Here is a 12,775-nt window from a genome sequence, read left to right as displayed (position 1 = left end):
CTACCATTGTATGTTACACACTTCTTGTCCGAGCTGCTTTCAGGATTTTCTCTTTGTCACTGAGACTTCAAAGTTTTACTATTAGACAATGGGGTGTGGACCCATTTTTATTGATTTTGAAGGGGGTTCTCTGTGCCTCCTGGATTTTGATGCTTGTTCCCTTTGACGTTTTATGGAAATTCCCTACTATAATTTGCTCCAGTATGCCTTCTGCTCCCTCTCTCTTTCTTCTTAGTCTGGGATCCCAATTATTCTAATATTGTTTCATCTTATGGTATCACTTATCTCTCAGATTCTCCCCTTGTGGTGTAGTTGTTTGTCTCTCTTTTGCTCAGCTTCTTTATTCTCCATCATTTGGTCTTCTATATCACTAATTTTTTCTTCTGCCTCATTTTTCCTAGCAGTAAGAGCCTCTATTTTTGGTTGCACCTCATTATTAGGTTTCTTGATTTCAGCTTGGCTAGATTTTAGTTCTTTCACTTCTACAGAAAGGGATTTTATTTCTCCAGAAAGGAGTTCTCTAATATCTTCCATGCCTTTTTCGAGCCCAGCTAGAACCTTGAGAATCATCATTCTGAACTCTAGTTCTGACATATTACCAGTGTCCGTATTGATTAGGCCCCTAGCCACTGGTCCTGCCTCTTGTTTTGTTTTGTTTTTTTTTTTGTGGTGAGTTTTTCTACCTTGTCATTTTATCCAGATAAGAATATATGAATGAGAGAGTAAAATCCTAAAAGGGTCACAAAGATCCCAGAAAAATATACGCTAACCAAGTCAGAAGAGAGCTAAAACCAGGGGGAGAAGAAAGGGAAAATAAATATGTATATATGCGGGTGCATGCACACACACACGCGTGTGTGTGTGTATGTATGTGTGTGTGTATATATATAAAACAGAGCTATCCACTTGATTTTGGGTGTATTGTGGTCTCTTAGAAGAAACTACCTCCCAAAATTTTAAATAAGGAAAAACTTATATATATACAAAAATAAGGGTAAACACGATGAAGGGATGGAATCTGACTGTAAAGGTGAACATTTAAAAGGATTCTTAAAAAGGAATTGATAAGTTGGTTGGAAAAAGAAAAAAAAAAGAGAATGTGATCAGGCTGAAGCTAGATTTAGGGTATATTTTGATCTATTAGAAGAAATTATATCCCGGCGTGTGTGCACCTAATCTCAGCTGGTCTGCCCGAGACCCCCTGAGCACCAACCCTAGTCCCCCACGTGGTCCCATTTCTGCTCTAACAAGATGAAGGAAACTATCATGAACCAGGAGAAACTCGCCAAACTGCAAGCACAAGTGTGCATTGGTGGGAAAGGAACTGCTCGCCGAAAGAAGAAGGTGGTTCATAGAACAGCTACAGCAGATGATTAAAAACTCCAGTTCTCCTTAAAGAAGTTCGGGGTAAACAATATCTCTGGTATTGAAGAAGTGAATATGTTCACAAACCAAGGACCAGTGATCCACTTTAACAGCCCCGAAGTTCAGGCATCGCTGGCAGCGAACACTTTCACCATTACAGGCCATGATGAGACAAAGAAGCTGACAGAAATGCTACCCAGTATCTTAACCAACTTGGTGCAGACAGTCTGACTAGTTTAAGAAGAATGGCTGAAGCTCTGCCCAAACAATCTGTGGATGGAAAAGCACCACTTGCTACCGGAGAGGATGATGATGATGAAGTTCCAAATCTTGTGGAGAATTTTGATGAAGCAAACTGAATTGAGTCAACTTCTGAAGAAGATAAAACTTAAAGAAGTTACTGGGAGCTGCTATTTTATATTATGACTGCTTTTTAAAATTTTGTTCATGGATCCGTTAAAATCTAGATCTCTAATATTTTTAAGCCCAAGCCCCTTGGACACTGTGGCTCTTTTCAATTTTTGCTTATACACAATTCATTCTTTGCAGCTTATTAAGCTGAAGAAGCCTGGGAATAAAGTTTGAAACAAGATTAATAAAGTTCTTCGCCTAGGGGAAAAAAAAAGAAGAAATTATATCCCAAAATTTTAAAGAAAAAAAACACCTGTATCTGTACAAAAAATAAGGTTAAATACAATGAAGGGATAAAATATAACAATGAAAAATTGAAAAGATTTTTTATAAAGGTATTGATAAAATAGTTTAAAAGGGTTAAAATAGAGGAAAAATTTTTAAAAAATAGAATAAGAAAAAAATTTAACTTTGAAAGACAAAAGAATCATGGGAAAGAAGCCATGAATTCTATGTGCTGTGTCCCCTAGCTCTGGAGTTCCGCAGTTCTCCTTGGTCGGAGAACTTGGTCTTGGCCGGATGTTCCTGCTGATCTTCTGGGGGAGGGGCCTGTGGCCGCGATCTCCAGTGTCTCTGCCTGACATGGAATTGCACCGGCCTTGCCAGGGGCCGGGCTAAGTCATCTGCTCGCGCTCGCTCTCAGGAGCTTTTGTGCCCGGAGCGCTCTCCTTCGAGCTCCGGAGGACGAACGAAGATGGTGGCCGCGCAGTCTCCCGCCCGGAGGAGCCGAGAGCACAGGGCCCCGCTCCTCAGTGCGCCCTCGGAGAAAAGCCAGCGGTCGCTCCCGCTCCCTGGTCTCCGGCCGCGCTCCGAGCTCACCCGGCCTGTGCCCGAGTGTTTCTGTTTCTGGCACACGGCCCCTTTTGGAGTCTCCAACCCCAGCAGATTCTTGCCGTGCACTCCTGTAGCACTCCTGGCAGAGGAAGGAGGGGTCTCCATGGATCTGCCGCTTGTGTGGTCCCTGCTCGAAGAGCAGTGTCCCGCCTGTGCATCGGATCACGGTTTAAGGTAACCCTGATCTGAGACCCCCCCCCCCCCGCTTTGGCTCTGTGTCTGCCGTTGGTTTCCCCACACTGATACCTGGGGGCTCTGCCACTCAGCCACCCCCTGGTCTTTCTGTGATCCCAGGGACCTGAGACCACACTGTCCCCATGAGGGCTCCACACCCCCTCCACCCCCGACCCCCGCTCTGCCTCTGGAGTGACGACCCTCAGTGGGGCAGCCTTCTGCAGCTCTGATGTTGTGCTGCGCTGCTCCGCTGCTTTGCCGGGAGCGGGCTCCTCCCCCTGCGCTCTCTCTTCCCGTGCCTTGCCTCGGATTCACTTCTCCTCGCGTCCTGCCTTCCTGAAAGTGTTCACTTTTCTGTTCCTAGAATGGCTGCTCCTCTTCTCTTCGATGTCCTGGGAACAGTGGCCTCCGACACTGCTCCTCTCTCCTGGGAACGGAGGCCCAAGGACATTCCCCTCCTCGCTGCTGCCACCGTCTCCAGCCACCCCCAGAATAAAATCTTACTTTCATCTATTTCAAGTTAATTTTTGCGAGCGTTGAATGAGAGGAGTCCAGTTTCAGAAACCAGTCCTGTCACTGCCCTGGATGTCGGCCAGTCCCATAAACGTGTAGTGGTTCCTCACTCTGATCTTCATCTCCCTGGTGCTGCACGATGTGGACCGTTTTTCACATGCTTATTTGTCATCTGTATCTCTCCTGTGATGAGGTGTCTGGTAAGGTCTTTGGCCCGTTTTTAAATTGGCTTCTTGCCTTATCACTGTGTTATAAGAGTTTTTCTCTTTTGGATCATGGCACCGCAGCAGACATGGTTTGTCTTCTCCATCTCTTGACCGTGCCTTTCCCAGAACCAAGGTTTCTAGTTTGAATCAAGCCCACGTGATGGACGTATTCCTTCATGCATTGTGTCTTCGGGGTCAGAGCTCAAGAGTCATCGCCTGGCCAATGGTCACCTGGATTTTCTCCTGAGTCATCTTCTGGAAACCTTAGAATTTCGCACTTGAGGCCATAGTTCTATCTTGACTTGATTCTGTGTCTGGATTCAGCTTGTTTTTCTGCGAGGATGTCTAGCTGTTCTAGCACCATTTGCTGAAAAAAGACAGTCTTTGCTCCATTGTTTCCTGTTTTGTTGGAGATGAGTTGACAGTGTTTCTATGGGTCTATTTCTGGGCTCTGCACCGTGTCCATAGATCTCCGTGTGTGTTCTCACCAATGCCACGCTGTGTTCACAGGTTGAAGTCAGGTACCATCAGTCCTATAATCCTATTCTGTGCCTTTTTTCTTTTTAAAAGACTTTATTTATCTGAGAGAGAGAGAGAGAGAGAGCACATGAGTGGGAGAGGCAGAGGGAGAGGGAGAATCCCAGCACTGCCCGGTGAGCTGGGAGCCCATGTGGGGCTCGATCTCACGACCCTGAGATCATGACCGGAGCTGAAGCCAAGAGTTGGATGCTTAACTGACTGAGCCACCCGGGTGCCCCTTAGTCTGTTCCTTTAATATCATGTTGACTGTTGTGGGGTTTTGCTTCTCTGTATAACCTTTAGATTCACTTTGTTAATGTTTACAAAGGAACCTGCTGGGATTTCCCTGGGATTGTGCGGATGCATAGATCAGTTCGGGAAGAACTGACACCTTGACGATGTTGAGTCTCACTGTTTATGACACGGAATACCTATCTAGTTCTTTGATTTCATTTATCAGAGTTTTATAGTTTTTCTCATATAGAGCTTGTCATACTTTGTTAGATTTATACCTAAATATTCCATTTTGGGGGTTGTAATGTAAATGGTATTGTGTTCCAAATTCCCCTTGTTAAAGGGAGTCATTAAATGAACCGTGGAAGAAGAAAGTGAGCAGAGGTGGTCAGACAGGTGTGCTGTGCCCAGCGTGGGGGCCGTTTGGGCAGGCGGATGGCGCCGACCCGGGGTCGGCTCGTCCCGGCCCAGCCGCTGCTGAAGGGCTCTGAGCGCGCTCGCGTGGTCGGCACCACCCGAACCGCTTCCTCGGCTCACTGACCGGCTCACTGACCGGCTCGCTCACCGGCCGCTCCCGACTCCCTCCCTCCCAGGCTCTGCCTCAGGACGGGAGCTCCGTGCTCTGTCCGTGCTCCATCCGTGCTCTGTCCGGCTCCAGTTCCAGCTCCGCCTCCTCCGCTCCCTCCTCCCTCCCCGCTCCTTGTGTGCCTTTCACTCCCTCCTCCTTATTCCCCTCCCCCCTCCCCCTCCACTCCTTCTGTTCCTCTCCCTTCTACCCCCTCTTCCCTCCCCCACTGCCCCCTCCCCCTCCACTGCTCTGTCTTTCCTCTCCCTTCCCTCCCCTTCCCTCCTCTTCCTTCCTGTTCCTTTATTTTTTTTAAAAAAGATTTTATTCATTTATTTCACAGTCAGAGATCACAAGTAGGCAGAGAGGCAGGCAGAGAGAGAGGGGGAAGCAGGCTCCCTGCTGAGCAGAGAGCCCGATGCGGGGCTCAATCCCAGGACCCTGGGATCATGACCTGAGCCGAAGGCAGCGGCTTAACCCACTGAGCCCCCCAGGCGCCCCTTCCTGTTCCTTCACAGCCCCTCCCTCTTCCCCTCCCTGCTCTGCCCCTTCTTCCCCCTCTTTCCTCCTTTACTCCCTCATCCTCTCCTTCCTGCCCCTCCTCCCTCCCTCTTCCCTCTCCCCCACGACAAACCCAGGCCCCCCCAACACACCCCAGGGCTCTCGCCTTCCCCCTCAAAGGACTTTCCTTTCTGCCTCTTGCCCAAGAGATGCCCTCCAGTGACACATGTAAGATGCCACCCACCAAAGGACTGGCGAGAGTGGCTCGGGAGGGGGAGAGAGAGACAGGGAGGAAGGAGGAGAGAGATGCGGGGGGCGGGGGGGCTCTTAAAGCTTCTGGTCGGGAGCGACGCACGTAACCCCCTCCCATGCTTCTTTGGCCCAAGGAGGGTCCCTGGGCACGCCTGAGTCCGGCAGGGTTGGGGTGCAGAATCCTGTCCCAGGGGGAGAAGCTGATAAAGCCAGTGCGGCCCGGCCCAGTCCCTGTCCTAAAGAGTGCCCTGATCCTCTCAGGGAAAGATCTGGTTCTTTCCTCGTGTGGCCGTTGAATTTACGAACCCCGGGTGCACAGCCCAGTAGATTTTCACAAGGGAGGACGTGGGGGCCTGTACTCGGGTAGGGAAGCGAGGTTGTCAGCAGAGCAGGGGACCCTGCCGGCCCCCCCAGCCTAGGACAGCGTCCCCCTGCCTGGCCCTCCCGAGGGCCGAAAGCCAGCAGGTGCAGCCTCCCCCGGAAGCAGCGGCTCCGTGTGTCTGGCAGGAGTCCTTGAAAGCACAGGTTAGGACTGTGGAAGGCCTGGGGGACGGGGCGGTTCCGGAGGAGAAGGGGGCTTGCAGTCCTGTCGGGAAGGGCGGTCTGCTCCAAGCCAAAGCACCCGGACTCTGCCCTCTGCCCTCCTCGCTGGGGATTGTGTCCCGCTTTGTCCGGGAGCAGTCAGTCCACCAGAAAAGCCCATCAGAGGCGGAAGGAGATGAAAGGCGCTCACTGGTACCCTGTGGGCATTTCAAACGGCCCCGGGGAGAAGCAGCGAGAGTCCACTCACATTAAAACCCGGCACATGCTGGATACTCCGCAGCCCTGTGTCCGCAGTTTGGGCTGTTTCTATGGAAACACGCAGCCCTTGCGCTAAACGCGGCAGCTCCGAGGTCTATGGGCTTCTGTCCCAGCTGTGGGCCCGGCCACATGCCTCGGACACTCCTTGGGGGCGGGGGTCCTGCTGGGGGAGGGGGCGTCAGCGGAAGGCCCGTTCGTGCTGGGAAGCACGTCTGCTTGGGGCCTCCTGTGCTCACCTCGTCCGAGGTTCCTTCGTGTCTTCGCAGGGAAAAGGAACAGACTTCACAGTGCCCGCCTCCGGGGGAGCTCAGGGTCTGCCCCAGTTCTCTTTCCGCCACCAAGAAGAGCCCCGGATTCCAGCGGACAGTGGCGAGCTCGGACAGGGTGCGACCAGAGACTGGAAAGAGAAATCCAGGCCCTGGGCTGCCTGTTGAGCAGCGCGGGCCTGAGTAATCCCTCTGAGCTGTCTGCAGCGACCATAGAGGCTGGGGGTCCACTGCGGGGCCTGCGGGGGCCGCCCTGGCCTCCCCCAGCTTGTGGGGGTGGCGGAGTCAGCCCAGGGAAGGGAGGTGGCCGTGCAGGTGCCTGTGATTGCGACAGGCGGGTCCTTCAGAGGGTAGCTGGGGCGACTCTGTAGCAACACGTGAGATGTGGAAGGGCGCCGGCCCCTCACTGGGCTGTGTCAGGCTCTGCAGGTGCCCCGGGGAGGGGTCTGTGCTGAGCGGGTTTGTGCACAGAGAGACCCACTTCTTTCCTGCAGTGTGGCCCTTACGGGCACCTGATGCTCGGCTGAGAAAGGGGGCCTGGGCCAGGCTGCAGGAAAGGCTGTCCTTGTGGCTGAGAGACGTTCTGGCCTCGCGAGTCATTCAGCAGCTCTGGGGACCCGGAGAAATTGCCACTCTGGGTGACAGCTCCTGGAAAGGGGCAGAGACGGCAGACTCGGAGTCAGGGGGACCTGGGTTCCGGTCTCAGCCCCACTGCGTTCGGAACGACCGATACTTCTTCAGACGTTACAGACCTTGAGTATGCTGCCTGCACCTTTGTCCTCAGAGGGGCGTGTGACAGATTGCTCACCAGGACCGGTCATGCCATCCAGAGGGAGCCGATGGCATAGCCAAGGGGATGAACTGAGAGGCACAGGTGAGCCTGGGCATGGGAACCCTCTCACACTCTTCAGAGGCCACTGGGGGTGGGTCCCGGTGGGAGGGGGAGCGCATGGGCGGCTTGTGTGGAAGAGTCTGGGTCACACACCCCACGGACGGTGCAAAGGGGAAACCACATGGTCCTCAACTGGGGCAGAAACCGCATTTTATAAAATGCAGGCTTCTTTGGGGATGAAAACACTGGAACTTGGAAGCGTAGTAAAGGCGGGGGGACGCTGACGCCCTCTCACGGGAGCTGGGGAGAGAGCGCCCCCCCTCGGTCAGGAGCACAGGACCTGACGCAGCTCCTGCACGTCCACACCACACTGCTGCTGCGGCCAGAGCCGTCCGACAAGGAAAAGAACAGCCTGCGAAGGAAGGGCCGGGGTCCCCCGTGTTCACAGCACGGTCTGACGTGTCGGAAACTCTGAGCACTGCAATGGAGCACGCTGCTGACAGATCCAGGAAGGTGGACGGACACAAACCAACACCCAGAAGTCTCTCGTGTTCAAGACACTGAGGACAAGGATTCCGAAAGGACATGAAGAAAACATTTCCTTCTCAAATGGCATCAAAAAGAACAAGACATTTAGACATGAATTTGACCAAAGAGACAGAGAGACTTGTGCAGTGTCGCTACACAGGGCTGTGGAAAGTCAGTGAAGAAGGTGCTGGTGTGTGAGGACACATGTCCCTACTCACGGGCCGGGGGACTTGACGCTGCAAGACGGCAGCGCTCCCCACGGTGGCCTCAGGTCCCATGCCAGCTACCGAAGTCCTAAAACCCTTTTCTGTAGAGAGAGAAAAATACATTCTAAATTTCTTCGGGGATCTCAAGGGACCCGGAATAGTCAAGATAATTTTGACAAAGTTGGAGAAGTCATACTTTCTGATTTCAAAACTTACTGCAAAAATACAGCAACAGAAATCATGTTCTGGTGTAAACCAGAAGTGTAGACCAACGGAAGAGAAGAGGAAGCCCAGAGACAAGCCCTCATATACCAGGTCAAATGATTTCCATCAAGGGTGCTAAGACCATTCAATGGGGAAAAGACCGTTTTTCTGGTTCCTTACAAAGAGTGTTGGGAAGACTGGACGTCCACAAGAGACAGGAGTGGGATCCTTACTTGAGGTTGGACACCCCGACCAACAAACTGGATCAAGAGCCGAGACCACAGAGCTCTTCGGAGGACACAGAGGAGCCGAGACCGCAGACCTCTTTGGAGGACACAGAGGAGCAAAGGCTCGTGATGTCACATTCGTTAGTGAATTACTGGATGCAGTGAGTAATTCGCTGCATCCAGTGAGCACAGGCGGCTGGAACACACGGCCAGTCTGGACTTGTGCAGAATGAAGACATGCGGAATCAGGAGTCACATGCGGCATCAGGAGACTCCATCAAGGGAGTGAAAAGGGGGCCCGGAGAACGGGAGGGAACATCGTCAGAGCTCCGATGAGAGATTAGTAGCCAGGACATGTAAGACTCCCATAGCTCAGCTACAACAGAACAATCCAGTTACAAAATGTGCAAACAGCTGGAATAGCCATGTCATGAAAGACAACGGACAGATGGACAATTAGCACGTGAGAAGCTACTCGAGGTCCCCGCTCATCAGGGGGACACACAGGACCGTCACCAGGCTCCAGAGCCGTGGGAGCGTCCTTGTCAGGACCCGGAGGCCGCGGGTGTCGGCGAGGCCGTGGGAGCTGGAAGCCGCGTTGCACGTTGCTGGGGGCCGTGGGAGACCGGATGTCCGCCAGGGAAACGGGGAAGTCACCGAAAGACTCAAACACGGAAATTCCGTGTGAACCGGCGGCTCCCCGCCAGGGCTTTGCCCGAGGGCGCTGAGAGCAGGGGTTCATGAGGTACTTGTCCTCCGTGTGCAGAGCGACTGCGAGGAGGAAAGGACCCCAGCGTGAACTCTACCGGCGTCAGCCGCCCCGGGGGACCCCTCGGCCATGTGCGCCTGGGCCTGGGGGGCGGGGTGAGCCTGCTGGTGGGGTCCCTCCCCTGACTCCGGCTCGCCCTGGGGGGCCAGCCTCCGCCCCTGGAAAGCAGCCAAGCCCCGGGTCTGGAGATCTGGACTTTGCAAAATTAAATTCCTCTGCGGGCCAGAGGCTTTTCACTCAAACAGCAATCTCATAAGTGCTCATTTTGGGATCTGAACAAATACTTCCTTCACGGAAGCCCGTGGATGTGGTGTGAAGGGAAGAAAAATTATTGCGTTTCTGGGCTCCTTTTGCCAAAGGCACTAAACCCCATTTCTGACACGTTTCCGCGGGCAGATTTATTTTTACTCTCCCTCTTTATTGCTGGTCTCCGTGGAGCCAGGGCCGTGTGAGGGGAGAGGGGTTCTGATTTTCCGCCGCGTGGCTCTTCAACGTGGGGCAACAGCGCAGAGTCTGGACCGGAGTCACGCACTCAGATGGCGGGGGCCATCGGGAGACCCGGGGGAGGCGTCCAGGCAGGCCGTGGGGACCGGAGAGTGTGCGGCGTATCTTGCAGGGGTCGCCAATCATTTCCAGGTGGACAGAGCCCAGCACCGCCAAGACCCCGACTGTGGGAGCATCCATGTGTCCCCCTTCTCAGGTGAGAGCTCGTGCGGCCCCAGGACGCCCTCCACGGCCCTCCAGATCCACGCACCACGGCACTCACCCTGTGCACCCCACACGGTGACCTGGGGGCCCTGTCGCCTGGGCTCCCGGCCTCCTGCCTCGTGTTCAGGGTCCACCAGTGGGAAGGAGACGGGGTGGGTGCAGAGAGGCTGGGGTCCTCCCTACTGGGGACTGCGTCCGGGCCGGGAACTGGGATCGCCTGCGGGGCTGCAGTGCCTGGAGACCCCCAGCCCACTCTCTTAAGCCCCTGCAGGACCAGCAGCACCGTCCCCTCCCGGCCCTGCAGGCCAGGGGTGGAAACCGCTCCCCCTGCGGCCCTCTCCACTTTTCCCACCTCCTGGGCTGCGTCCTCCCTAAGGAGCCCCTTCTTGCACATGTGTTGTTCAAGCCTCTGCGTGTTTCCTGTAGCACCTGGATGACAGAGCCGGGGATTAAACCAAGAAAAGGAGAGCATCAGGATCCCCTCCCTCGTGACAGAGAATTACCCTGTCCCTCCATCGGAGGAACCATCTGTGCGGCATCTGACTTTGGCCCTGACCCAGGGCTGGGGACCAGATCACAAGGTCGGACCGTGTCCTCCTCTCATGCCCTTGCGGTCGTACTGTGACCCTGCGCCGGCCTCTCTGCGGGCTGGCCATGGTCAGCTGAGGCGGGCGGGGTGCAGAGGGTGGGGGGCGCATCTGGCCCTGGAGTTCCGGGGAGCCAGGTCTCCTAGGTTATTGCTCGGGAGCGTAGCCCACCTGTTGGTCCCCGAGGAGAAAGGAGGCTCAGGTATGGCTGCTGGTCCATGACTCGGGCTTCCAGCAGGGCCGTGAGCCTATCCTTGCTATTTGTTCTCGCTTGGCTTCTTTCTTTTTTTTAAAGATCTTTCTTATTCATTTGACACAGAGAATGTGCACAAGGGAGAGCAGGAGCGGGGAGGCAGCCTCCCCACGGAGCAGAGAGCTGGATGCGGGGCTCGATCCCAGGACCCTGGGGTCACGACCTGAGCCGAAGGCAGAGGCTTCACTGACTAAGCCCCCCAGGGACCCCCCTCTTGTCTTTGTGATAATCGCTGTGCTAGTAGGTGAGCTGGTACTTCACGGTGGTTTTGCTCAGCATCTTCATGATGATGAGCGACGTAGAGCAACACTTCCTGTCCTGCTGCCTCTTATATGTCATCTTTGGAGAAAGGTCTGTTCAAGACCTCGGTCCATTTTTTTTTAGAGGATTTTATTTATTTATTTGAGAGACAGAGATCACAAGCGGGGGGTGGGAGGGGGAAGCAGGCTCCCCGCTGAGCAGAGAGCCTGATGCGGGGCTCGATCCCAGGACCCTGAGACCATGACCTGAGCCAAAGGCAGAGGCTTAGCCCACTGAGCCACCCACGCGCCCCGCTTTGTCCTTTTTTTAAAATCAGATTTTTGGACAGAGATGCAGGCGTGCCTGTACCTGTCGGTACCGACTTCTCATCAGACACGTGGTTACAGCGTGTCCTTCCATCCTGTATGCGGCCCCTTCCTCTGTCGATGGTTCCTTGTGCTGTGCTGTGCAGAGCTGTTTAGCTTGCTGGGGCCCCACTCCTTGGTGATTGCTTTTGTCGAGTGTGTTTTTGGTATTGTTCCAAAAATCGGTGCCAACACCTGTGTCAAGCAGCTTTTCTCTTGTTTTCTGTGAAGAGTGTTAGGGTTTCAGATGTGACATGGAAGTCCTACGTCCCCTCTAGGTAACTTTTGTGAGCGCGGCAAGGCCGGGTCCGGTGTCATTCTTCTGCGTGTGGGCGCTCTTTCCTAGTTCCTTGAGGTCGAGGGTTGGGTTATTTGTGATCTTTTTTTAAATGGAGGGTTTTGTATCTGTAAGATTCCTGCTCAGCATTGCTGTCCCACACGTTTTGATACGTTGTGTTTTCAGTTTTGTTTCCGTGTCTTTTTCCCTTCCTGTTGGATTTCATTGTTGTTTCATTCCCAAGTATTTGTGAGGCCTCCGGTTTGCCTTTTGTTGCTGATGAGATCCCAGCCACCGTGGTTAGGAAAGATACTCGTTAGGATTTCAGTCTTACTCTGTGACCTGACATACGATCCCGCGGAGCTCCTCAAGGAGCAGGGAGCCCGATGCAGGACTTGATCCCAGGAGCCTGAGGTCATGACTTGAGCCCAAGGCAGACGCGTCACCGACTGAGCCCCTCAGGCGCCCCTTAATCCGTTTACTTTCAGCACAGTTACTGATAGGTAAGGATTTACGTTCTGTTAATTATTTCCTGGGTGTTTTGGAGTTTCTTCATCACTTTTCCCCTCTTCCTGTCTTCTCTTCTTTTGTGAGTTGGTAATTTTCCGTAATGGCATATATTGATTCCCTTTTCACTTTGTTTTGGAAGAAGAATTCTTTTTTTCAAGTAGGCTCCACACCAGCACGGGCTTCAACCCCTGACCCTGAGATCAAGACCTCAGCAGTGATGGAGAGTCGGGTCCCTAAGTGATCGAGCCGTCCGGGCGCCCTCCCTGCTCTCTGTCGCGTGCGCAGCTGCTCGTGCGGTTTCTGTGTTGTGGGTCCCCTGGGGCGGACTCCACAGCTCTTGTTGATGTGAGAGTCTGTCCCGTGTGGATACCAACGTGGGTTGTACACGAAACTCTGCCTTAGCATCCCCCCCCCCCCGCAGACATTCT

The 12,775-nt window shown here is 53.8% G+C and overlaps 1 pseudogene across 1 annotated transcript; it reads left to right on the top strand.

The window, feature by feature from the left end:
• The first annotated feature begins 1,251 nt into the window (after positions 1–1,251).
• On the top strand, positions 1,252–1,960 carry LOC309847634 (transcription factor BTF3 pseudogene; annotated as a pseudogene). Its single transcript has one exon. The product of its transcript is annotated as a transcription factor BTF3 pseudogene (transcript).
• The last annotated feature ends 10,815 nt before the right edge of the window (positions 1,961–12,775 follow it).

Source organism: Mustela nivalis, assembly GCF_964662115.1.
Source record: "Mustela nivalis genome assembly, chromosome: 14".
Lineage (NCBI taxonomy): Eukaryota > Metazoa > Chordata > Mammalia > Carnivora > Mustelidae > Mustela > Mustela nivalis.
Note: the sequence above shows the minus strand (reverse complement) of the source record. Positions and strands in the feature narration are given on the sequence as shown.